The sequence below is a fragment of the Lepeophtheirus salmonis genome, chromosome 10 (genome assembly GCF_016086655.4).
Source record: "Lepeophtheirus salmonis chromosome 10, UVic_Lsal_1.4, whole genome shotgun sequence".
NCBI lineage: Eukaryota > Metazoa > Arthropoda > Copepoda > Siphonostomatoida > Caligidae > Lepeophtheirus > Lepeophtheirus salmonis.
In genome coordinates this window covers 3847955-3873901 of record NC_052140.2, presented here as the reverse complement: position 1 = coordinate 3873901, position 25947 = coordinate 3847955, and the positions used below count along the sequence as shown (strand labels likewise).

Here is a 25947-nt window from a genome sequence, read left to right as displayed (position 1 = left end):
CAGTATTTTGAGGGATGTTTTTGACGTTATTCTTTTCTTTGTTATAGACAGCAGCAACACACTATTTGCTTACTTCCTGGCCTATGAAAATGGGTTCATTTAATCAAGTACCTTTTGAAGCCATCACCGTTTCTAGAAAATATCTCCGTATTCTAAGTTTGATGTATGAATGGAAATGAATACCACTAAAATGAATAGGAGGGCAATTTCAAGTGGCTACATGTTGCAAATTATTGCAAGAATGTGGTAAAGTGTTCAATTCAGTTGTTCATGCTTTTGCTGTTATTGAGGAAGTTTGTTGAATGGAACTTATAAGGTCATATTAACACCGCGCCAAACCATATCTAGGCCATAATTTTTTTTGGGATGCCCAAAAATAAGTGAATTCCTTCGAAGAAGGCTAAAACAATCGGATTTGGGATACTTAGCTCTCGTTCTTATGTTGTGAAAAAGTTGACCTTGAAGGAACAAATGGATGGAATTGAGTTAAGAGACATTCTTATTGCGGTTGCGTCAAGATAGATGGATTTTGAATTGAATATACCTCAGCACGATACATTGACATTATTTTCCAGAAAACTCTACTAAGTACATTAAAGCTTTAAAATGTATGATCAAAATCTTCAATAAACATAAAAAATAGGTAAATCCTAGATACTTAGTTTTAGATTTCTTACTTTTTTGGGTATTTTATATTTTTCTTTGTTGTGGGTGTTTTTTATTAATCATACTTTTTTAATGTGTATTTATTGTATAGATTTTTAGTGTACTTTTGTAATTAAAGAGGTACTTGTAAACTCATTTTAAACTACAATGTTTATTTATATTTTTACTAAATATAATTACCCAATTTTTTATTATGTATTTTTTTATATTGTATATTGTAAAATAAAGACCTTTTAAAAAAAAGGATGAGCTTTTGAAGTGGAAATTAGCTTTCTCAGTCGATCTTCTAATCTATGGGATTCGGCTTCAGCATTCTTATAAAAAAATTCAATGTTTTTTATCTATTTAAATTTAGATATTGACAATGCGTCTTTTACGATTGTACCCACCCCTATTTTTTTCATCATTTGACCAGTAATTAGTCCTTCGAAATATTATACATATTTTTGTACTCACGTTCTACGTTCATTTTTTTATGGATTACATAAAGGTGTATACTATTAATTTCTATTTTATATAAATTTAATATATACTTTTATAAAGTTCTAAGATTTATAAATTGAAATAACTAATATTTAAGAATATTTTTTTAGTCCCGATAAGTCTATTTTTGCTTATTTTGGATGATTTAAAAAAATATTTGAATAAAAGTTGAAAACAAATCTAAGCTATGCTTTTGAAACTCTAACAAAATTATATCAACTTAAAAAAATACTCTTTTATACATAAAAACACCTACTAAATTACATTTAATTACATGATCTCATATGAGATAAGTAGGGGATAATGGCTTAAGCATAAATTAGTTTACATTTGATAAAAATGGGAGAGTTTTTATTGAATCAAGAGGATTGAAAAAATATTTAGTCATGAGAAAAGTTTGTCAAAATATAATTAGCCAAAAATGTATCAGTATTGTTGGATAATACTTAGAATTAATTAGGTATAATAATTATAGTTCATGATCAAATTATATAAAAAGCAATCATTATAAGGGGGATTAAACAAAAAATAAAAGTCTGATAGATTAATAATGTTTTTAAATCTGCCACAATCAGTTTTATGAATTGGATGGGTATAAATATAATAATCATTTGATTTTTGAAAGTATGAATAATGCTGATGCACCCTTGTCAAATTCTTCATGAAAAAATATTTTGGGAGAATTAAAAAAGAAAAAGAAAAGAAGTTGGAATCCTTTTTTGTAGGCATTCAACTCTTTGGAAATAGTGTTGGATCAGTCCTAGGACTGATCGCCTTAGCTGTCTTTTCCCCCGCCCCTTTTTGTATTTTTTTATCAATCCGAACTTTATTAGCATTCAACGGTCTTAGGGACTGATACATCGGGTTTTTTTTATTATCTATAAATGATACTCCGTCTGTGTAGTTTTCTAAAGGACTGATGATATGTAAAATAATAATTAAAATGACATATTAGTTTTAATAGCAAAACCAACAAAAACTTCGATGAAATGCTATTTTAAATGAAATCCAGGACATGCATTGAAAAATTATAAATATAAAGTTTCATTTATTTATTCCACCCTCCCTTCTAATCTTTTGATTATATTTTCCAATCAGTGCTTCCATACTTGCGCGAAATGCGCAAGTATTACATTTCTATAGGTAAATTATTCCTCTTTTTAGATTCCAAATTAATTTTTTATAAGTTTCTCGAAAGCTCAAACTTTTAAGTAACTACAAGGTCGTCTTCATATTTCTATGAAGATAGCCAACTATTTGTATCTACATACCGTAAGTAATGTCATAACATAGTATATTTCTATAACACAATAATGATTTTAACATAAAACTACATGATGCAATAAGATAATTAAAAGAGAGAGTACTGAATTGAGTCTTTAACATGAGATGATCTCGAAGATGATTTGTGACATTTTCACACGAGATGAGTGTCATAAGATGTTTTAAAGATTCTCTTGTTAAAAAAATATTAACTTTTTTTTGCTATTTGACTAATCTTATAGTATTTCACATTTAATTAATTAGGGAGATAAATTTACTCAATTTGGATCCGGAATTGCATCTTGTTCTAAGTTTTTTAATATCTGAAACAAACTTTTTCTAGCACTTCTTTGTTTTATACATCTGGAAGCACTGTTTCCAACATTTCGTTCATTTTATTGAGCACAAGAAATGATCAATCTTCATACTTCTTCTCTTCACATAAAGTATTAAACCAATGTATACTTTTCAATTCAGGAATACAAAATATAGTATTTGACATGAAATGCAATCCATAAGAATGAATAGCTCAAACTAGTCCCATAGCATTTCTTGTCACAGTAGTTAGGGAGTGAAATTTACCTAATTTGGATCTGGAATTACGTCTGGTTCTAAGTTTTTTAATATCTGAAACTAAATTTTCAACTCGTTCATAAGGGAATAATAAGGGGATAATTAACTGAACGTCGAATTTCTTAGAAGTGCTTCACATCTTTTTAATCGTGGCTTTATTTAAAATCTATACATTATTTTTTTAAATGTGAATGTCTGTGTGTGGGCATGTTTGTAGTTCAATCACGACAGCTCATATACACAATCAATGGGTGGGGGTGTATTCTAGAAAATATTCTAAGGGATTTTTGGTGCTTAGAAAATGCAGCGGCGTTGTACAAAAGGTACCACAAGGTCAAGTATTTTATCTGTACAACCTGAGAGCCGAGGTATATTTTGGGATATTAGGAGGGTTCTTTGATGATTAGGAAGGGGCGGCAGAGAAATTTAACTTGCCTTGAACCCAATAGTTCACCTGCACAACCCGTGGGCTGCAGTGTATTCTAGAATGTTAGAAGGGTTCCTTGGTGCATAGATACGCAGCGGCGGTAGAGTTTAAACTGTACTTTTCAATCTAATCTGAATAAATGCTTGATTATTTATATTGTAACCTTACTCAAATAGGAATGTATCGATATCTTTATTTATTTCTAGAACGTTGAGTCCTTGATATAGAATTTTTGCTAGTAAGTAATCAACTCTCCCATCTAAGTCTAATTAAATGATGAAACAACTATTTCATTCAATTATAGGTTTTCCAATAATGTGGAGACACTGCATTTGGGAATAAAATTTTTTTTTTCCATACATGATTCCATGTAAGTTTTTATATTTATAAGGTACTAATGATAAAAAAGGATTTATTATACTTAATATCATCAAATATGGTTGATATTTTTTTTTAAATCCTGGAGATTGGATGGGATTGCCAGCATTCAAACATGGATGTGAATGTAAAAAAAGACGTGTTGGTTGCATCATACAACTATAGTATTAATCTATGTAAGAGATTTCGGTTAACTTTATATTGAATAAAAAAAAAGGAACCACTTTTGATAATAATTAATCTTTTTTAGAACATTTTGTTATTTGAAAGAACAACATAAAAAAATCCCCTAGAGTAAAAATGAGTTATCAATATTTTTGATATTATCCGCCATTATTTTAGAAGTGAATTTTTAAAAATCAAAAAACTATTGATGCTATAAAAATATTTTTTTAATTATAATCAATATCAATTTTGAATCAATCAAAACAAATATTTCAGTCAATGTAACCACCATTTACATCTACAGCTAACCTACACGGAATCAAAAACTCATGGAGGATTTTTGAATGTGCTCAGAGCTCATGGAGGCCTAGGCCTTCTTACCAGAAGTTTTAATGTTATACAAGCTGTCATGGAACTTTTTGCAGGACAAGTAGACAATGTGCTCCGAGATTGAATAGTCTAATGGCACTTTCTGGGCCATTTCTTATTTTTCCTAAAGCTAAACCTTTGATCTTAGCTTAATTTCAGTCTCAGAACTGTGTTTAAGATACCTCCCAGAAGGTTGGGTCCGGTAAAGATTGTTCTCGAGGAGCAGGAACGTCGCAGGGGGTAGGTTGGAGGTGCTACATCCCGCCCCAAATTAAAGAATGTTTTCTTTTTACTCGAAAATTAGATATTAGTATTTTTTTTTCCAAAAAAATTTAATACTTGAAATTAATTTTTGAAACAATGATGTAAATCAGATGTGTTTTTTAGCTGGGCTTGTCATTTGTAATTGGTAATATAAAGAAAGAATTTTCTTTTCATTAGGTGTTGTCATTATTTTTAATTCCTGAGTTGTGAAAAATATTCCATTACATTCTTAACCTGATTGAACATTCGTGCGTACTCCTACAAGGATTTATGAGGATTTGTTGCAGAGTTATCATTGTTAGTCCTTGTTGGACTCAGAGTAGAATTGGGGATCGATATCAGAGTTCTTGTTTATATCCTTTCTATCTTGTTTCAGCTGATTGTAGCTGATCTAATGAAACGTCATGCACATTATTTTTTATCTCCTCCAAAATATTCTTCAAATTGTCAGGGTTACCATGTTGATTTTTGGTTTCATTTTATATAACATGCCCATTCTACACTGGATTGCCATCCTTGGTCATAAAGTACTATTATACAGCCTTGTACATTACTGATACTAGAAATTCAATCCTGATCTTCGTTTGCTCCGAGACAAATTATATGAAAATCGACGGAAATCTATTATTGTAAATATGAATGCTATGCATACACTCATTAGACATCAACTTGATACGAAATATTTTGCTATTGTAGTGTTTTTTTGACATTATTATGACTAACATATATTATGATGGTAGTAGGTCAAAACGTCGACATACAAAATATCGGATGGACGAAACGTTGACCAGAAAATATGAAAAACTTTTTCTACGACATTTCACTCCAGACATTTCCAGCCCGAGAGATTTACCACACCACCCCTACATAAACTAACAGCAAGGAACCCTCACAAACTCCCACTTATATCTCAAACTTTGGGCTATTTTGGGTACCGCCAGGCCTCAAAATTAGTTGAAACGCGAAGCAGTCTCAAATTTCGGGGCCCTTTACGGGTGTAAATGGAGGTGGAGTAAATTTTAATAGTGACGGTGTGTTTTATCCTATTTTGGGGCCAGGCTGTACCCAAAAACAGCTCAAACATTTGGGGGGGGGTGTACATATGGGTTGTGAGGGGCTCTTAGTGGTTGCTTAAATAGTGCCGGTGTGTTTCATCCCATTTTGGTGACTGAAAACACCCCCAACAGAGGGAGGATTGAGAGGGCCCCTTACTGGTAGTTTATTTGGAAATTGTGGTGCTGGGTTATGTTTCAGGTGGGAAATGTCAGAATAAGATATATTGCAACACCATTTGGAGTAGTCCTTTAATTTATATTCTACGGTCGACCTTCTGTCAGTCGACGTTTTGTCTGTTCGACGTTTTGTCAGTCGAAGTTTTGTCCACGCACCTATTAAGATGATGATAATTTTAACCTTAAAAGGATTATTTGCATTAGAACTTGTAAATTTAATTCAACTAACATTCAGAAGTTTGTTGATTGAGACAAATAAATGTTTAAAAAATGTTTTGTTTTAAATCTTTTACGGGCATTTGCTCATAATCATGAACCAATGCCCAAAAAAAGCAGCAATCATTTTTGAAGATGCATAGATCTTCAAGACTGACCACAATCTAACTAAGAGAAAAGTAGTTTGAAGAAAAATCAAAGGGTTCTATTTGTCTTCGGTAAACGGTGATTTAGCAACATTAGGATTTGAGTAACTTCGGACGATCCTTTTTGAATGATTCACGACTAATATTTTGCCAAAAGTTTTGGAAAAATAATAACAATGTTAAACAACTAGAATTAATACATTTTGAGTGAGTACAGCATCGAATTGATCGGCCATTCTTATACAACCCTGATTTGTACCTATCAAATGGCTTCTTTTTATTTAATCGCTTAAGAAAAACATAATACATGTTCTGAATACTTGAACCAGTGGATGATGGATTCAAAAGTTATGTTTTTAAGTTACCTCAATCTGAATGGAAAAAGAGCATAAAAAAAAGGTCCAATAATTAGTGACTGTACAATTAAAAATAAAATCCCGATTCCTATTTGATTCTAATAAAAAATCCCGATGCGGATTCTTTAATATTCAAAATAATAGTGTAAAAATACCATTTTGCTATTAGGGGCGTCGACATGATAATATTTGGGGAAGGGAGCTTGGTTTTTGGAATTTTTTGAAAAAAAAAAAATCCAAAAATTAAAATTTTTTCCAATAACATCTCAAAAATTAAATTTACAATATCAAATTTTTTGAAAAAACTTTTTAAATATACAATTGGATGTTTAAAATTTTATCGAAAATTAAAAACTCTTTACAATGAATATTTTGTAACAAAAAATTCAAAATCACATGGTTATTCTAAAAAAATGGTATTTTTTGTAAAAAAAATTCAAAAATTAAATTTGTAACAAAATATTAAAAAAAAAAAAATCAATTATGAAATTTTATGGTGAAAATTTTAAAAATACATAGTTATTCCCAGAAAATTAATTTTTTTGCAAAAATAAAATGTTAAATTTCTAGTATAGAGCTACTTTTTTTTTGGGGGTGGAAAATTTTATTTTCATAAGTTAAAAAGTAATATATCATTAAATACTAATAATAAATAATAACACATAAGAATCGGAATCACAAATTAAACATTATTTTATCGATGCAATCCCAATTTTAGACAAAATACCCAATTTTCCGATTCCAATTAATCGTTCTATCACTACCAATAATAAAGAAGGTATTTCTAACTCCACGTAAGATCATGTTTAATTTATAATCTATATGCCGTTAAGAAGTTTAAACAACAACAAGTCAAAAAAAAAAAAAAAAAAATGACTTAAAGAATGAACAATTATTAGGTTGAGAATAAAAATAGAATATTCTTGAATCTGCGATTCCCTACCAGAGGTCTGCTAGGTTATCAATGTCATCTATAAATATCTTTTGCAAAATAAACTCTTCACGAAATTTCTTTAGTAATAATAAAAAAATAAAAAAACACCATCAAAAGTTCCCAAGAATTGTACTAAAATAAAAATAATCAAAAAAATTCAAAAATCCATAGCCAAAAAAAAAAAAAAAAAATTAAATTTTTATTTTAAACTTTTTGGAAACAAAAAATTCAAAATAATAAATTTCTTGGAAAAAAATTTCAAAAATCCACAGCTATGTTAAGAAAAAAATTTAAATATCAAAAATCCATAGCTATTCACAAAAATTAAATTTTTTCGAAAATAAATTACTAAAATCCACAGTTGTTCATAAAAAAACTTAATTTTTTGGCATTCGTTTGAACCTAGGAAATGTACAGAAAGATTAAAGCGACTGTCTTTTGGACTCGCAAGGATTAATCCTCATTGACTATCTGGAAAAGGGTAAAACTATTACAAGTGTATATTATTTATCGTTATTGGACCGTTTGAAATCCAAGCTGCTAGAAAAACAACCAGCATTGGCCCACAATAAAGTCCTTTTTGCATCACGTCAATGCACCACCTCAGCAGTTTTGGTCACATAATTAATAGAAATAGGGTTCTAACTCGAGATGCCCACAGCACTAATTATTAAGTATATGATATGAATATTGTATACGTTATATGTTTCACGTTTAGATGTAGGGAGACACACATATAACATACAAAAACGCTTTATGTATGCAGTACCTTTGGTTGTAGCGGGTATAAAAAGGAGATTATTTCTTTGAAATAATATGTATGTTGTATGTTTCATACTAAGTTACTTGCAAAGAAAAGTAAGTATAGAGAAGAAAGAGGAAGGTGCTCTTAGAAACTTTAGTGTTTCTATTTTCTAACAACTTGCAAAAGGTTTATTTAACGGGTGTTGAGAGTCTATCCAATAACAAATTTTTTTGTAGTTCGGTCTTAAGTGGTTTTTTCTAGTGCCATATTTTTGCTTCAGACAGTAGACATAAATGTAATCCTTTTCAAAATCGTAGACCAATTGTTTTGGTCTCAATATATACACCATTTTTTTCAGTCTCAATCTATTGTAGACCAAATTATTCGGTCCACTAAAAATGATAAATGTCCCAAACGGATCTAATATTTTCAGACCAAAACCACCCCTAGTTTTACCTCCATATAGCTACAATACATACCTTTCTTTTGATTAAAATAAATAATTAAATGAAATAAAATTTAGGAAATGCAACTGATTAAATAAGTTTATAAATGATGTACTTTTGTATGTCTTTATTTGACCACTTGAAAAGTCGTTATTATATAATTGTTAAAATATTAGTAGTCATCAAATAAAATTTGTTAAGGAGTAGACATATTTATGGAGCCTTCACTTATTATAAGTTGTTGCTCTCTTTTTCTTTTTTCCCCTCTATTCCTCTCTTTCCCTATCTTACTGCCTATGTATTATTTATATCAATGTATAGGTATTATGTAATTAAAAAATACATATATGTATACAAGATTTGCATTATTTTTTACTGTAAGAACCCATTTCTCCTATCCTTGTTGCATGTTGCTTTTTTCCCCTTCTCCTTATCTCTTTTTACAAGTCATGCAAAGAATTTGCCAAATGATTGGGTTACATACCTACTATGAGCTATATTTTTATTAATAATTAGTTACTCTGGATATTATATTGAAGAGAAAACAGATATACTTATGCATGGATTACTTAAGTTGAATTTAATAACTACTAGCGTTGCCCGGGATATGAAGAAATTGAAACGAACTAATAATTATTCTCATACTGGTTTTATCAGTATGAGTATTATAATATATAAACACTCTTCTTGCATGATATTAGAAAGTAGTTGCTTTATTCTGGGTCAGACACAAAGCTTGCAGTCTTGAAGCCGCTTACATGAGCATAAAGTGAACCTCATAATATCCCTAAATAGACCACGGCTCTCAGCTTGTGCTGGTGAAGTACTAGGCCAAAATACAATTTAAACCCACGCCACATTTCTAGGCACCTAGGAACCCTTCTAATATGCTATAATATACCCCAGCCCACGAGTTTTGCAGATCAACTGCTGTGCCTGAGTGTAGTTAAATTTCTCCGTCGCCGCTTCACTAAGCATCAAGAAACCCTCCTAATATCCCAAAATCCACCCCGGCTCTCAGCCTCTACAAGTGAAGTGCTAGGCAAAAATATAGGTTAAACTGTATCGTTGCTGTGTTTCTAAGCACCATTTACCTCTTCTAATAGTCTATAATGTACCCCAGGCCACGTGTTGTGCAGATGAACTGCTGGGCCCGAGGCAAGTAAAATTTCTCTACCGCCCCTTCCCTGTGTATCAAGGAACCCTCCGAATATCTCAAAATATACGCTGCTTGTACAGGTGAACTACTGGGTCTGAAGCTAGTTTAAACTGCACTGATCCAAGAACCACTTCTAATACGCTAGATTAAATGGCTCTTCCACAGATTAAATTCTTCCACCGCCGCTTCCCAGAGCATCAAAGAACCCTTCTAATATCCAAAAAAATAACCTGGCCCTCAGCTTATATAGGTGAAGTGCTGAAAAATGCTATTTAAAGGCTGCCATGCCATTGAAGACCAAAACAAATTGTTACCAAAACCATTTATGGAGCCTTAAGAACCTACAGGAAAAATTTCAGGAAAATCCATTTTTGGTTTGGCCGTCATTGAAGGACAAACATCTGTAAATGAAAGTATGGAAAGGTTTCGTGGACTTACTAAATCATTTACGGATATTTTTCCCATAAAATCGGCCGGTAGAGCATTAAAAGAAGCAATGCTCGTGAAACAAATTTCTTCATCATTTTGACTATTGAAAACGGTGTCAACAGTAAAGGTATTCTCATCAGAAAAGATCACAATGAATCCACTGGTTTCATTAAGGTGGTTCAGGATCTTTTTGTCCACACTACACAGGGATTTTTGGCTGATGGGGACTTGTCATCTTCCTGGCGATGATAGCATTTGATGAATTCGGATCGTTCTTGAATGGCCACTTCAGGCGGTTGACAGACAGAGAGGACTTCTTGCCTTCTCTTGGAGAGTGTCTCAGGTTCTCCACAACCTTCAACCACATAGATACATTGAAAATCGTCTTCTTCGACGCCACAGTCTCCTTCCACATGTCCCGTGAGGAGGAGCACTGCGATCTCAATCCTCTTCTCGTACTGTGTGCTCATTGTGGCAACTATGACAATGTTTTTCTTAGCAATCGATAGCTAATCATGTGTCCTATAACATTGTTCATAGGAAAATTGTAAAAAAAAAAAAGACTCTTAACCTCTCAATATTTAGAAAAGTAAATAATAACGGTTGGGGCTGTATATCTGAAAGGAATATGATTATATCTGCATACTTATTAGGGCTTTCTTCCTTCTATCAAATCAAATTATACTTGATAATAATCAGAAATTACCTTTGGAACACTTGTTCATGATATATTTCAGTAGATAACTTAATGCTCCATCTTCACATACACAAATGATGGTATTCTTGAGAATAAGTCTCTATCTCCATATTCATGATTCATCACTTTTATACCATAAATAGTAGCTAATTCAATGAAAAAATAATCAATTATATACTTACAAGGTGATAATTTGGAGGTTCCTTGCTTATTGACTATCCATACATGATTAAAGTTGCATTTTCAGGGGTATAGAAGAAGCAGGAAATTAAATCTTATTTACTTATATCAATCGATTATTTTGATTTTTGGATTAAATACAGATTTGTCTACTCTTATTTCTGATTTGGGTTTTGTATATTGATCTGTTGAAGCTGATTAGATATTTATAAGCCTGATATACCACTACAATTTGATAAGCAACAGTTGGGAAGAATTATGACATTTACCAAGAAGTAAGAAAAATATAATTTTGGATTTTTCTCATATTCATGGAAAGATGCAATAAAGATGTAATTGTGACTGAATTCGAATAAAACCATGTTAAGTCTTGAATATCCCTAAATAGATACTAGACTGGATTAATTACGTGATTGGTAAAATACAATCTGACTTTGGGAGATTTTTTGTTTCTTGTTTTAATAGATATCTTACAAATGCAATTCACTTAAATTTGGATTCTTTTTCTTTTTTGTATCGAAGGAGGCACAAATACAAAAAATTACCTCTAAGACACTATGTCAAAAATAAAACGTGAGAAAATCAATCTCGATTAACTCAGAGTTAGACCTTTTTCTAGATATAAAAAGTTACTAAATTAAAATTAAAAGATGCTTTGAAGGTCATTCATAGCTTATAGAGGGAAGTAAAGAAAACTTTATGTCCATGAAGAACGCAAAATGAATAAAATATGTAGTGAGTTAGTATAAAAACAATCTTGAGCAAAAATCAAGAAAGGGAAAAATTATGATTTGGAATTTGTAGAAGTATTTATGTTGTGGTTTAATAATAAATAAAAAAAGGCCTTTTGAAAATATAAAATATATCTATAAGAAAGACTTTAAAGACGTCATTAAACTAAATATCGACCCAATTATGGAAAATGGACCCAAAAAATTCAATTTGGAAGAAAAATACAAGCACCAGCCTTGTGTTTATTATTATTGAGAAATAACAGGATATCATTTTATAAGGGCAAGAGTTTAAAAAACGAAATTGAAAGATTGCGCTTTTTTTGTAATTGCTACTTAAAAATATTTTTTTTATTCACCATAATTATTCTTTTATTCTTAAAAAGAGCACAATTAGTAGTGATGAAACTCGCGTGTATTTTGGGCATGTTAAAAAAAACGAAAACCAATCTAGTAACCCTGACAGTTTGAAGAATGTTTTGGAGGAGAGAAATTTGCTGTCATGACGTTTCATTAGATCAGTTACAACCAGCTGTGACAAGGGAGGAAGAGAGAAGTAAAAATACAAGAACATTGGCAAGACAAAACCTCAATCTTACTCTCAATTACTCTTTTATGAGTACATTTGACCTTTCAATCAGGCTATGAAAATAATTGAATATCGTAGAAAAGGAAGAAAATAATAATGATAACAGTTAGGAAAAGAAAATTCATTCTTTTAGATTATCAACTCCAAATAAAAGGGTGAGCTAAGAAATACACTCGATTTTCGTCACTAACAATAAATATAAAATAATCCTTAAGGCGTGAAGGACAAAGAGGATTTGATGGACTCAGAGTTGAATTGAGGATCGGCATCGCTGTAATTCCTGCCTATATCCTTGCTAGATACGGAATGACAGGGGTGTCCGCAGTTAGTGGGCTGGATGGGCTGTAGCCCCACAACAAATTAAGGTATTTTTGCATTTTTATTATCCAAACTGCTTAACTTATCAATTTATGCATTGTACGAAAAGCAACATATTTTAAATAAATTCATTAGGCCTAGCCCATCCCTCTTTACTCTACTTTCAAGGAAAATATTTGGGACATCGTGAAAGAGGCCTATTATCTTCCTTACAAAACGTCTCAGTATGGCTTGAGACTTGTTTAGGTCTGCAGTTATTACATTCCCCTTCGCCTGATCATACAGGTACCGTGGCAGTAATATTTAATTAAGAATTAAAAAATTCTGTTTATCAGTTAGGCACGCTAGATTAAGTCTTTTTAGTTTTATTTGAAGGCCGAGGGTCGGATATTTATATGCCTCATTAGGTTGTTTGTTTATTATTAATCCGTTGACACCTTAAGCTAACCTTTTTGTCCACGAAAAATACCTTCTTTGGCTTATTAACGTTGATGGAGAGTAGACCCGATTTCTTCGCGTTTAGGGATAATCCAACCAGGGCTGCACTCTCTTCAAAGCTTGCCAGATATTTAAGGGGTCAACTATTGTGGTATATGCAAACATTTCATGTATATTAGTTGAAGCAATACTATCTACATTATTGATGTAAGTAATCAGTTGGCTAGGAATTGATATCCTCTCAAGGGTTCGACTCAGTGAATCATGGATCATATGCTTTGCACATATCAAGCCAAGCAAGATGCACCTCTTTTAGATTCCTTTTTGGCATTTCTATAATGCCTTGTAATAGTAAATTGAGCAACCATTCATTTTTTAAAGCCCAATTGTTCCGGGTCGATTTCAATAATATTCATCCTTTCATTTATTATTCGATGTAAGATTCTAGTTATATGTAGCAAGACAGAAATAGGGCGATAATTAGACGAAGAAACCGTCCTCTCAACTTTAGGAATGAATGTATTCCGGGCTTTAAGCAGCAATGAATACATTCGTCCATTGAACAGTGCAGAATTTAAATGTTTTTTTATTAGTTCAGGGTCCAGATTACGAATATCCACCCCCGTATAACCAAACTCATCTTTACCAACATTGGGCTCAGGGAGATTCTTCAGAATCACGTCCAAGCGTATTGGTTGTAACAGTCCTTTATATTCAGACTTTTTGTCATCAGATATTTCTTGCTTCACTATAGGGACAGACATCCTCTACGGCCCCTATCTCAAAAGTATCGTTCCATTCTCTGAGAATAGAACCTCTGATATTAATATTCTCACCAAGTGTTTAAGGAGGACTAGCACTTATAACTCCCAAACAAATCATCAGTGTTTTACTCTCCGTCATATATAAGCACACACGCTCGTATTTACTATAAGCTTACATAAAAGTGATAATAGTTTTAAAAATAATAAAACAATATTGAGATGCCCAAAAATAAAAAAAAACGCGTTCGCATACATAATATTTACAACACTATCTATTTTATAGGACAATCAACAAACTCGATATGTACATTGTAAATAAATAGTAAAATTTTCATTTCTTATAGCTTCATTAAGTCTATTATTAAACTGGTTGAACAGTTTACGACACTCTGACTTCAGGCGTGTTTCATTCCGGAGCTTCTGTAGGTTTTGAGATTTTTCTTTAGACTTAGCTGGGATTTCATCTTTGTTAGGTGCTGTTAATTTCAATAAAAAAATTTAATTTACATTGTTCAGGTATATTAGTATAACGATTACCTCTATTTCCACTTTTATATTTGTAAGATTTATAATGATGTGGTTGTAAAAAATAGGACCTTAACGAGCACGACATTATTAGTATGGTGCCATTGGTTGCCAGTGGTTATAAATGACGGAAAGTAACACAGAGGATTTGTTACACATATCATCGTTGGACTCACAGTAGAATTGACGATTGACTTCCTTGTAATTTCTACCTATATCCTTGTTAGATACAGAGTGAGATTTGTTTTTATTTTCTTCATTTCATGGCGATTTGCTTCTCGTTTAACAATACGTCACGAAAATTAAGCTGCTCTCCTCCAAAACATTTTTCAAATTGTCAGAATGACCACACTAATTTTCAGTTTCTGACAAGGCATATTTGTTACGACTATACTTATTTTGTCACTGAATTAGACGTGCTTTTCAATCGATTGGGAAATGAAAACAATATCTCGGAACTATAGATTTTTAACACGTGCTAGACATTATTTTTTAATTCTTGAAGAGAGAACATGAAAGTATAGATTAATTAATCATGTGTGTGCTTATGAAAGACGGAAAAAGTAATACAGAGGATTTCTTGAGATTTATAAGTTTAAGCACATGTTGGACTTACTCAGAGTAGAATTTAGGATCACGGAGCGACGTAGCTAAAAAAAAAAATTATTCACTTGAACTCAATGTGCGTAGGTTCTAGAGAGGACATATTTATTTTTGTATATGGACTTCAAAGACAATTCTTAGGTAAGATGGAGTATTCGTAATACTATAATATTACTTAATTAGTGCAACTCCATCGGACCAATAAAAGGAACCTTTTAAAAAAATGAGGATCAACATAGCATTAATTCTTAGCAGGTTCTGTGCTAGATACGGAGTTGAATTTGGGCTATATTTCTTAGGTTACTGTTAGGATATAATAAAACGAAATGATAGTTTAAGCTGCTTTACTCTTAAAGATTCTACTAATCGTCAAGATTTCGATGTCATTTTTTGGTTTATTTTATTTTTACATGCCGATTTGTCATATTTTATACAATTCTACAGTGATATACTTTGTCTCTAAGTTTCTTGATCAAATCCACTAAAAACTACTTCTACATTTAATGGCCCATGTTAGGGAATATAAGTAAAAGAGCATCAACTTTGCCTAATAACCATTACTATGTTGTTGAATAATTTCAAACAAATGAGAAATACATTTGCCTCTTTTAATTTCTTTCTTCAAAATGAAGGCTAAAAAATAAAAACTAATTCATTTAATTAGATCTTTATTGTTCTTTAAAAAAAGCTTTCTTAGATAAATGTAGAATAATAATATAGATAGTCCCATTCTTGGCACGTTTTGAAATAATATTTATTTTCTACTAGAAACATCTTTTTTTTTTTTGCATATTTTTTTTAAAAATAAAAAGAATTTTCATTGAAATTTTGTTATTTTATTTTACAATACCTTCACATTTATAGAATGTTTATTTTCTAATTACTTTGATTTACCATGTTTTAGGACTTAAAAACAAAATAAATAAAAATAATAAATGAAGCAACGTTTTGTCTAGATGCTCGCAATTCACTCATTTTATAATGTTACTACTTGGTCCATAAAATAACAATATAGCAACGAACGTGTGCAGCTAAATCTCAGCAGCTCAAATTAAAAAAGAAAGGGGGGAAAACATATCTAGGGTTGTAAATCCTTTCCATTTTGTAGTGTTTGAACTTTTTGGTCTGGGTAATCTGAACAGTGTTTGTATTTTCTAAAGCTGTTATCCATTATTAGTATTATTTTGAAAATTAAGAGAGAACATCCACATATGTATAAAGAGTAACCACGAGTCATAAAATATTGGGAGTAATACTAGATCATTGTTAGAAGTGTTATTTTTTATGCAAAGCATTATTAAGCGCCGCTTAAAATTCTTGAGCGGGAGCGCGCTCACCATTTTAGAAGAGCAAAAAAATCGCTCGAATTTTCGTTAATTTATATAAATTTCTATTACTTTTTTCAGTTTTCTGCATCTTATTAGATAACTTCAAAAAATTTGAGATTTAAAGAATAATTTTAAAGATTACAAGAAAATACTTTTAAAGTTATGTCTCAAGAAAAGCTAGAATATTTTTTTTATGCTGTATCTGTGTCTCTCTGCTGTCTTCGGTTGACGAGTTTGCCTCTCATGTAGCTGGTCACTCTATGAAGACTCAGACATAAGTTCCCTCTGAGACACTGCCATCTCGTTCGTGTGTGGAAATTTCGTTGGAAGATAAACATTTCTTTTTTGTAAAACAAATTTTCTCAGCTGAAATACGATTTTCTAATATTCTTATGTTTGTAAATTGACATAAGATCTCAAAATCTCATGCAAGCCTAAGTTAAAAAACTTGAAAACCCTGTGTTTAATCTCAAACTAATTATGAGGCTTAATTATGGGGAAATTGCACGATACCTCGTAATGACATGTCCCCTAAGACAGTGGTCCCCAAGCTTTTTGTACCCAATGCACACCAAAAGACTTATATATTTCTTGATACACCTATTTTAATTAAACCAATCATATTGATTATTATAAGCTATTGCAAATAATGTATGGTTGTCATAAATTTTACGGCACACTTGAACTTGCCTCATGATACACCGTTTGGGAACCTCTTCCCTTCAACAGTTAATTTTATCTGATTTGCTTGTGGTAATGTTAATTTTATCACTTTAATAATTGTTTTTAATAGTAGTTTGAATCTTTGGCAGAATTGCTGTTAGATTTAATCAAGCACGAATGTTCCTTTCTGATTTATATATACATTCGTCTGAATAATAGATAATAATTCAATCTATTTATTATCGTTTTAAGGTTAGAAAACATTTCACAAAACTGATATTAGAATAAAATCTAATTCATATAAGCGTTTTCCCACACGGTTTTTAGACGTATTTTACATGAACATCCTCACACATCCTTGGCCATTGGGGAAAAAAACAACTACACAACTTATACATTAAGATGAGTATCTGCTGCATGCATTCTCCATCACTTTTTACAAAATTAAATATATATAATATGGTTAAATCAGTTTGTGAATAAAGGAGACAATTAATTAAAATGGATGTACATCAATTTATCAGAAGAAACAAATACAAGTATATCCCTTCACAAGGACAAGGGTGGGATCAACTTTAACATTAATAGCATACCCTCAGCCAAAAATACTAGTTTTTATGTTGGACTTCTGAATGTACAACTCGTCCACATAGAGTTAAATTTTGGTATTAATTTGAAATAATTAGAGGACATTTTGAAAAAATTATTATAGAATCTATAGAAAATGGAAGCAGAAAAAGAATCTTTTAAATGTGATTGGAACTTGAAACCATTTTTTTATTATTTGGCGTCTTGAAAAAAAAAGTTATAAATTCCGTTGCAAATTTGGAAAATGTGGGAAAGAGGTAACTGCGATTGAAAGATCGAAATTCAATTTACAACGTCATTTAGAGTCTCGCCATGGTACAGAAGTCCATGAAAAGTTTCAAATTTTTTACGACCCTCTATATTTTCTTATCTAAGAGCTACCGGACGTACTTACGTACAGTGAATGTAAGAGAATAAATCATACCAGCACGATGTTTAATTGCTTTTAAGCTTAATAATTTTATGTTAAAAACTATTTAACGTTATCTAAAGATTGCTCAATATTTTGAATTATATTTTTCATTCTATAAAAAAACAATTTTTTCTTATAATTGCAAACATTTTTCATGGAGGAAAATGTATATACATATATCACCATTTAAAACTTAATTCATATTTGGTTCACTTATAATTAAAAAAGAAATAAAAATCTTCGATTACAAATAAGGAAATAATGAATATTCAAATCAGTGCATAAATATATATAATTATAATTTGTTTAGTAAATTTCTAAGTTTTCCTCGTAGTATTTTTATTTTATGGGCTTAGTATTTTATATATACTTATAGTGAACTATATGCAATGCAACATTTAATTCATTTTATTGCAAAAATCTATTTAATTTAATGTGCTTGCTATTTTTACTGCAATAATGAAAATGAGTTTTAACGTCACGACATGCAAAAAATATAATAGAACAAACAACAGGGGGGCATTTCAAAGTATTGCAAAGGAGTGAAAAAGCACAATGTACTTTTCGTTTCTTTTTGCATTTTTGTTATTTCATTTCAAAAACTTTTAATCCCCTGTTCTAAAAAAATGAATACCAAATGAAAAGGGAAGGGGAGTAGTGTTGTATCAAGACGTATTTTTTCGGTCCAGTTCAGTTTTAGGACCGGTCCGTGGGATTTCGTTACTAAAATTCTTTAAAAAAAAAAAAAAAATATTTTTTTGACGTCATCATGGACATAACTTTATAATTTTTTAGGACTGAAGTGGATCAAATTTTAAGTCCTAATCAAGGACCAACTCAACACTACTGGAGTAGTATCATCAAAGTAATCGAGAAATCACGTGTTTAGATCAGCGTTTCTCAAACTTTTTCAGTCGGGGCACTTTTCAAAACTGTATTAAATCTCAAGGCACCAAGTGTTATTTATGATTAAAAATGACACTGCATAGTGTAAATGCAAATGGTATGTTTGTAAATATTGTAATTGTCGTTGTATGCACTCTTTTTAGTCTTACTAGTATCTGTCTTAGCGGCTGTCAGTGCTAAATCAGAGCAAGTGGCACGCATAAAGTACTCTGAGGCTCTGTTTGACAATGGATTAGAGTCGAATTGCTTTTTTTTTTCAAAGAAAACGATTTATGATGCTGTTGCTTGTTCCTTACTCTTCGTAAAATCAAATGTATTTTCACGGGAATGATAAAACAATATGCCGCACACTTCAGTCAGGCTGACTGTGGTGGCCAATTAATATGCTACATTTTTGACAATGGGTACTTGAGACATAATTTACAGTTAGTTATATATTTCTATTTATCTTAAATGAATCTAAAATTTTAAATATGTATTCAAATATGTCAAATATTTTTTTTAATTAGTTGTCAAAATACATATTTAATGAGTTCTTTCCTGCTGTGGTCAAGGGGGCACTCAAATGTACTGCTACACCCTCATTGAAAAAAACCAAAATGTTGTCTTCTAATATCAAATTATTTTCTATTGGAGCGCAAAGGTTTATTGCTAGAGCTATGAATTTACATTCGGTATGTAAAAAAAACTCTGAGAAATAATTTGTCAAATTTCACAATTTGAAAAAGAAAAGTTTTGCTGTCAAGACGTTTTATTAGATTAACTGCAAGCAGCAATCAAATGAAATACAAAAATACAAATCCTATTTCGTATCTAGCGCAAAAATATTATTGTAAAAAGTTTGTTTGAAATTTATTTATTTCTGTTTCAGTCTTAATCGATTTTTTCTAGAACGATGAGTCTCAGAGTGTGGACTGAGACATAATCGTTTTTAAATAATTAACCAAATTTTACGGTGTCACTCTTTGGAATCAAAAGGTCTCATTATGTTGGAGAAAAGGCAAAGGGTTTTTGATCTTCTCCACGCCCAAGTGAGTGTTGAAGAGATCACGAAGGTCGTAGGGTAGTCCCAGAGACTTGTTAACAAGATTAAAAACATAGTGGTTTCAGGTCCCTAGCCTTGAGAGGTCCCCTGGCGGTGATAAACGCCAGAAAATCGGGATCATAGAGGACGTGGAGACCACGATCACCAGAAGTCGGGCCATGTCGATGAGGTAGCATACCAAACCTCTCAATGTCAATGATTATACTGTGAAGAGGTATGTGAAAGATTTGAGTAAGGCCTCTTATATAAGACGACATCGACAACTGCATTCAACGGCAACAAAGGTCAACCAGGTCAAAGAGATCTGAAATCGTTGAGTTAGTTAAACTAGAATGGCTCGGTTTAGCCACATTCCTCCCTATACGGTTCCCTTCTCGACTATGCCATTTAAGTGTAGTCGAGGCGAGAGTCTGTGCTAACCCTCCATAAAATTTGGATGATCTCAAGGCCTCCATCAGTGGGTGGCTGTACACAGTAACAATCTACCTATCAATTTCACATGACATCAATGCTCACAATTTGAAAACACACATGATGTCATCAACCATTCATCATTTAAATTTGGTCTAGACCTAATTTCCAATGAGATTGATAAAGACTTATCTTTTGTGGAATCGATTTCTGTCAAATTTGTCTTTGGAACTTATACAGATCAGTCTCAGAGGAAAATTTGTAACTGATCGAAACCTAAATTGTTTCAAAGGTCATAATTACTTCAGTCCATCGGTCTCAATCTGGCCTAGGTTTCTTAACCGATATTCACCACCAGTGAAAACACATTAAATATATACTCACACCCTGGGTAAGTTTAATTTATTGTTGTTGTCAAGGGACCTTAGTATGTATTGTATTTGAGCTTATGTTCAATTAAATGAAGTGTTTTTCAAACAAAATTTGTTAATATTTTTTTGTTTTTGGGATCCCCTCAAATAAATACTCTATGAAAATGAATTAAAAGGAACTATATAAAAATGTTCTCTCAAGAATTTGTGGTCATTACTGACATATTTTGTTATGTGGAAAAGTTTTACCAAGGAAAACATGATCTTGGATTAACCAATTACATAATAGTATTATATGTGTATGTATTGTACAAGCTTTTTTATATTTAAGGAAGGGGGAAATGGTTATGTGAACTGCTAAATTGGATGATCAACTTTTCTTCTCTATTTGGTGCTCAACATAAAAAGAATATACAACACTCACTAATTTAATTTTAAAACTTTCTGTGCTTTCAAAACTTCAACGCCACAACTTTAGAAAGTGAATACGAGGTTTTTGGAGAAAGCAGGTTATTTGATGATTGATGATGCATGTGTGGTTTTTTTCTAAGGTGATGGTCGGTCTTGCGTTTTTAACGTTTTGTCTGACCTTGACCTCTCAAATGGTCTCTTACTGTATATATATATAATTTTCATACAAAGTTCTATGCTCTGTAGCGTTTTCTGTAATCCTGTTTACAAACAGACGAACAAATTATCTTCACCTCTCAAAAGTTAATAGGCCTTAATGGTGACACATTATATTTTCCGACAAATTTTGAAAAAATTGGTCAGTAATTTTTCCCATTATCTTACTTACAATCAAACAAACCGAAAATATAACCTCTGTTCAACTTCGTTGTCAGAGGTAATAACTTGAAATGCATCTCCCAACTTTTCTTTAATAGAGGTCCAAAATATATTGATATTTAGCCAATTACTTCATTCTCCATAACTGTTGTAGTATTTTTTATTCCATAGTAGGAAACTATGCACGGCTAAAAAAGATATAGTTTGAGTTTAATCAATCAACGTTCACAACAAAACAACTAAGAGTGAGATTCATTATGTTTTATAGTTGAATATTGTGTTATCAAATACAGAATAAGAAAAAGGAAAAATCATCAAATGTTGATTGAATCACAAAAGGTACAACATAAAGTTATAAATTATAAGTATTGAATCAAGTGTTAATTCTTTATTAGTTGCTACTCTCAACAGTGTTATTTATATACCAAGCAATTATCTTTACTCTTTAATATTTATAGAGAGAACATTGAAGTGTAAAAGGTACCAAGTCTAAGAGTAATTATGTAAAACGGAAATTAACATATATAATTTGATCAGTTGCTATAAATTTATGTCCTTATTGAACTCAGAGTAGAATTTGAGGATAAACATAGGAATAATTAATGTCTAGATACATAGTATAATTAGTGTCCATTTCCTTCCTCCCATAGCTGCCTTGTCAGTAATCTAATGAAACGTCATGACAGCTAAACTTCTCTTTTCTAAAACATTATTCACATTTTGTAGAAAAAAAAGTCAATTATCTGTTACTGCTTTTTAAATCCGGAAAATTTAAGGATAATGTAAATTACAATTTACTTCCACAAATTAATTAAGCAATACCCCACATGCATTTATACCTTAAATCAGAAAATTTATGGATAATGAAATTACAATTTACTCCAAAATTAATTAAGAATACCCCAAATCTACATGTAGTGGTCTATACAAGTCAATCACCAGCAAACTAACTACCTCCAGCTTTAACCACAGCCTTCAACCTGGCCTTGAACCTGGCACAGGCCTAGATGAAGAACTCTTTGGTCATTTTAGCCACTGCCTCGAGAATGGAAGCCTGCAAAGTGTCAAAAGTGCTATGTATACGTTTATTAGACTATCTCTGCAAGACCCCCCACACCGACTTGTCCTAGGGGTTCAAATTTGGCAAGGTATGAGGACAAATTTCCTTTTATTGCGCTTCAAGAAGTCTAAAGTGCGTCTTTTGCTCTCAGAAGCCTTCCTTGCAGATGTTCCCGAAAATCAATCTCCTTGAAAGCCTTTGTAACATCGTTAACACTTGATTTGAGTAGTTTTGTAAGTTCATAATTGTTGAAAAAATTGTGATGCCTCTTATTTAAAAAATATGTCAAACCATTTTTTTACTGCATCAAACTGATCACTTTTTCTGCTTCTTAACAATAAAATGTTCACATTTTTTCCATAACTTTATTGGTGAAGATATCAAAAATAACAACAAGCAAAAGTAAAATTACAACTTTTTAATGAGGAGTGATTTATTTTCTAAGATATTTATTTTTTAAAAAAAAACAATTATTAATTATAATATAATTCATGATTATAGCTATTTATTCAGTTCCCTATTTATACAAATTTAATACAAAAAAAGTTTTTTGTATAAAAAAATAGTGAAGAAAAAATCAATAACTGTCATAGAATAAAAGAGTTTCACTACGAACAGATCAAAGGACAAATTCACTTTATAAAAGCGATGTTGTCAAATGTGACACATTAAAAATTTAGTGTTCATTAGTTTGATTAAATAATTTATGTCATCCGTTACATTTTGATAATCCTTTCACTCTGAGCTTTGCAACAAAATACGTTAATTTATTAAAATCCTGAGTATTTATAGACCATTTTTAGTATCTTTGTGTTGATTGTTGGAAAACAAGCTAATAATACATATCCAAAAAAGCTTATACAATATAATTTGGCTTAACGTCCTTAAAGAACAAGAACATGGAGCGACGCAGCTTAGTAGACAGCACACTTGTGAGAAATTATTCTCTTGAGGGAATGGCACTGGAACCATAATAATTTAGGGGCTATCCTTTTTTAGAATTTTCGAAATAACACATTTTCGGTTAACACAACGATCATCTATTTACAAAAATAGAAATAGGAGGGGGAGGGATAAATGATCGCACCGACATTTTTTGTTTTTCCAGATCTCAAAACTTTGATTGATTATACGTTTTATCACTTATTACTGGGGATGGGATTTTTGTAGAGTGCGAGACGAAAGCAGGAGCAAGACTTATGTTAGTATGAATTTTAAAACTTTCGTTTAGAAGAAATGCTGTATCATGAATTATTTAATTAACAAGTTTTATAGAAATAACTGTCTTTCTAAATATAACTAGAATATTATGTAGAAACTACACAAATTTAGTATTTATATATTATTAAAAAAAAAAAACTTCTTAAGAAAATTAACAAAAAGTTGCCACTTGCACTTAATTAAAAAAACTAGATCAGGGTATCAGGAATTCAATCTTTGGTCGTATGTTTGTCTCTATTAATTTTGGACTATTTTTTTTAAGTTCCCTTGTCACCGCCTTAAATAAATTTTTATTTAAAAATATCGTTATCTTAAATACCAATTTGTTATATAACTTTAATTTTTTTATAAATCATTAGTTGGTGAAAATAATCTTCAACCCCCCTCTTTCCTCATAATTCCCATTAAACTATACCATTTTATCTAAAAATTTGTTTTTTTTAGACGTTTTGTTTTTTAGTAATTTTCGACCCAAAAAATACTGTTTTTGCAACAATATGTTATTGAAGATGTACATAAAAATAAGATAAAAGTGATTAATTTGTTTATATTAAAAAAATTCCATAATTAGGTTTACTTTATTTTGATTGTATAATTCTATACATCTCTTTTGCATCGACCCCATTAAATTAATAACTTCAAAAGAAATTTAATTCCAATATAGCTACATTCAAAAATACATCTCAATAGTTTATAATGAATTTAATTTTTTTGAAGAAGAAAAAATAAGTTTAACCTACTTATACCTAGATATAAATTCGTGAAAAGTCCAAAATTAATTCATGGCTCTTTCGTAAGAGGGGGAAGTTATTATTAAATATTTAGTTAATAGTTTATTATAAATACTTGTTTCGTTATCTTTTTTTTGCTGTTGAAAATCCTTTACAGTGAATCATAAATTGTTTAAAACTGAATCACGAGTGAATGTTCAATATTGTTTCAACTTTTTATTGAATTAATGAAGATTTTAGTTACAAAAAATAAATGTAAGATAGACCAAGAATTTCTATTATATGTGAGCCCATCAGTAAAGTTGATAATTTGTAATGAAAAACGCGTTCAAGGAGAATTTTGAGAAAGACTTATGGGATCATTGTTTAAAATACTTATGTGATTATCAGCTGTCTGCTTTATTATTTACTACGTATAATTGACTTAGACGTTTTTTATCCGTTACAGTAGATTTGATAACGTCACAATCCATGAAATTGTAATTCATTATGAACAGAATAATAACTAATGAAACGACAAAGTAGAGTATTTCGAAATTTATTTGAAGTTCCAAGTTTAAAAAAGAAGGCTTAAATTAAATATTATATACTTACTAAAAAATAAATCATCATACATTTATGTTAAATATACAAAATTAAACAATTAGAATCATTTAACTAATAATAACAATAAATTATTAATACAGAATGTTGAAATAATATTTTCTTGTTTTGAAATCGGAATTCAGTTAAATATGTCATAACTTTAGGTTGCAGAACACAAACCAGACGTGGACCCTTTTTCCTCATGTGAAAGTTGCTATATACAATTGTGCTCAAGATAGAAAGATCACTACCGATGAGATCTAAGTAATTATTAATAGTAAAGTAAATGTCAAAATCATAAAATTATACAATAAATATACAAATAAAAAAAATGTTAGAATTAAATCCATCTCTTCTTCCAACCTTAGTACGAACAACTTTTAGAATCCTACTTTCATTTATTTCATGTTGATCTAAAAAAAGAAAAGTTAATCCATGCAGTCAAATTTTAAACCTTAATTACTTATCTTAGATATAAAAATAAGACTCTTAATAAGACCATTCAGGCAAGCATTCTTGACTTAATGTAGTTTTCTAACATGACATTTAAAGATTTAGAGCAAAAGCTAATTATGTAGTAATGTCCAGCGATATAACTCCTTATGATGAGCATCAAAAGAATTTTTCCCCTGTTATTTATGCTTGTATTTATAACAATATACTATTATCATCAAGGATACACACAATTGCTAATTATAATGCTACACCCAATGCAACTACCCCGTTATTGTGACCATTTAA

At 30.8% G+C, this 25947-nt stretch overlaps 1 long non-coding RNA gene across 1 annotated transcript; it reads right to left on the bottom strand.

Moving 5' to 3' along the window:
- Positions 1-14222: 14222 nt before the first annotated feature.
- LOC139906526 (uncharacterized) lies at positions 14223-14603 on the bottom strand. The gene is made up of 2 exons (XR_011782107.1): positions 14506-14603; positions 14223-14444 (listed from the first exon to the last, which is right to left on the bottom strand). It is a non-coding gene; the product is annotated as an uncharacterized lncRNA (long non-coding RNA).
- Between the last annotated feature and the right edge of the window lie 11344 nt (positions 14604-25947).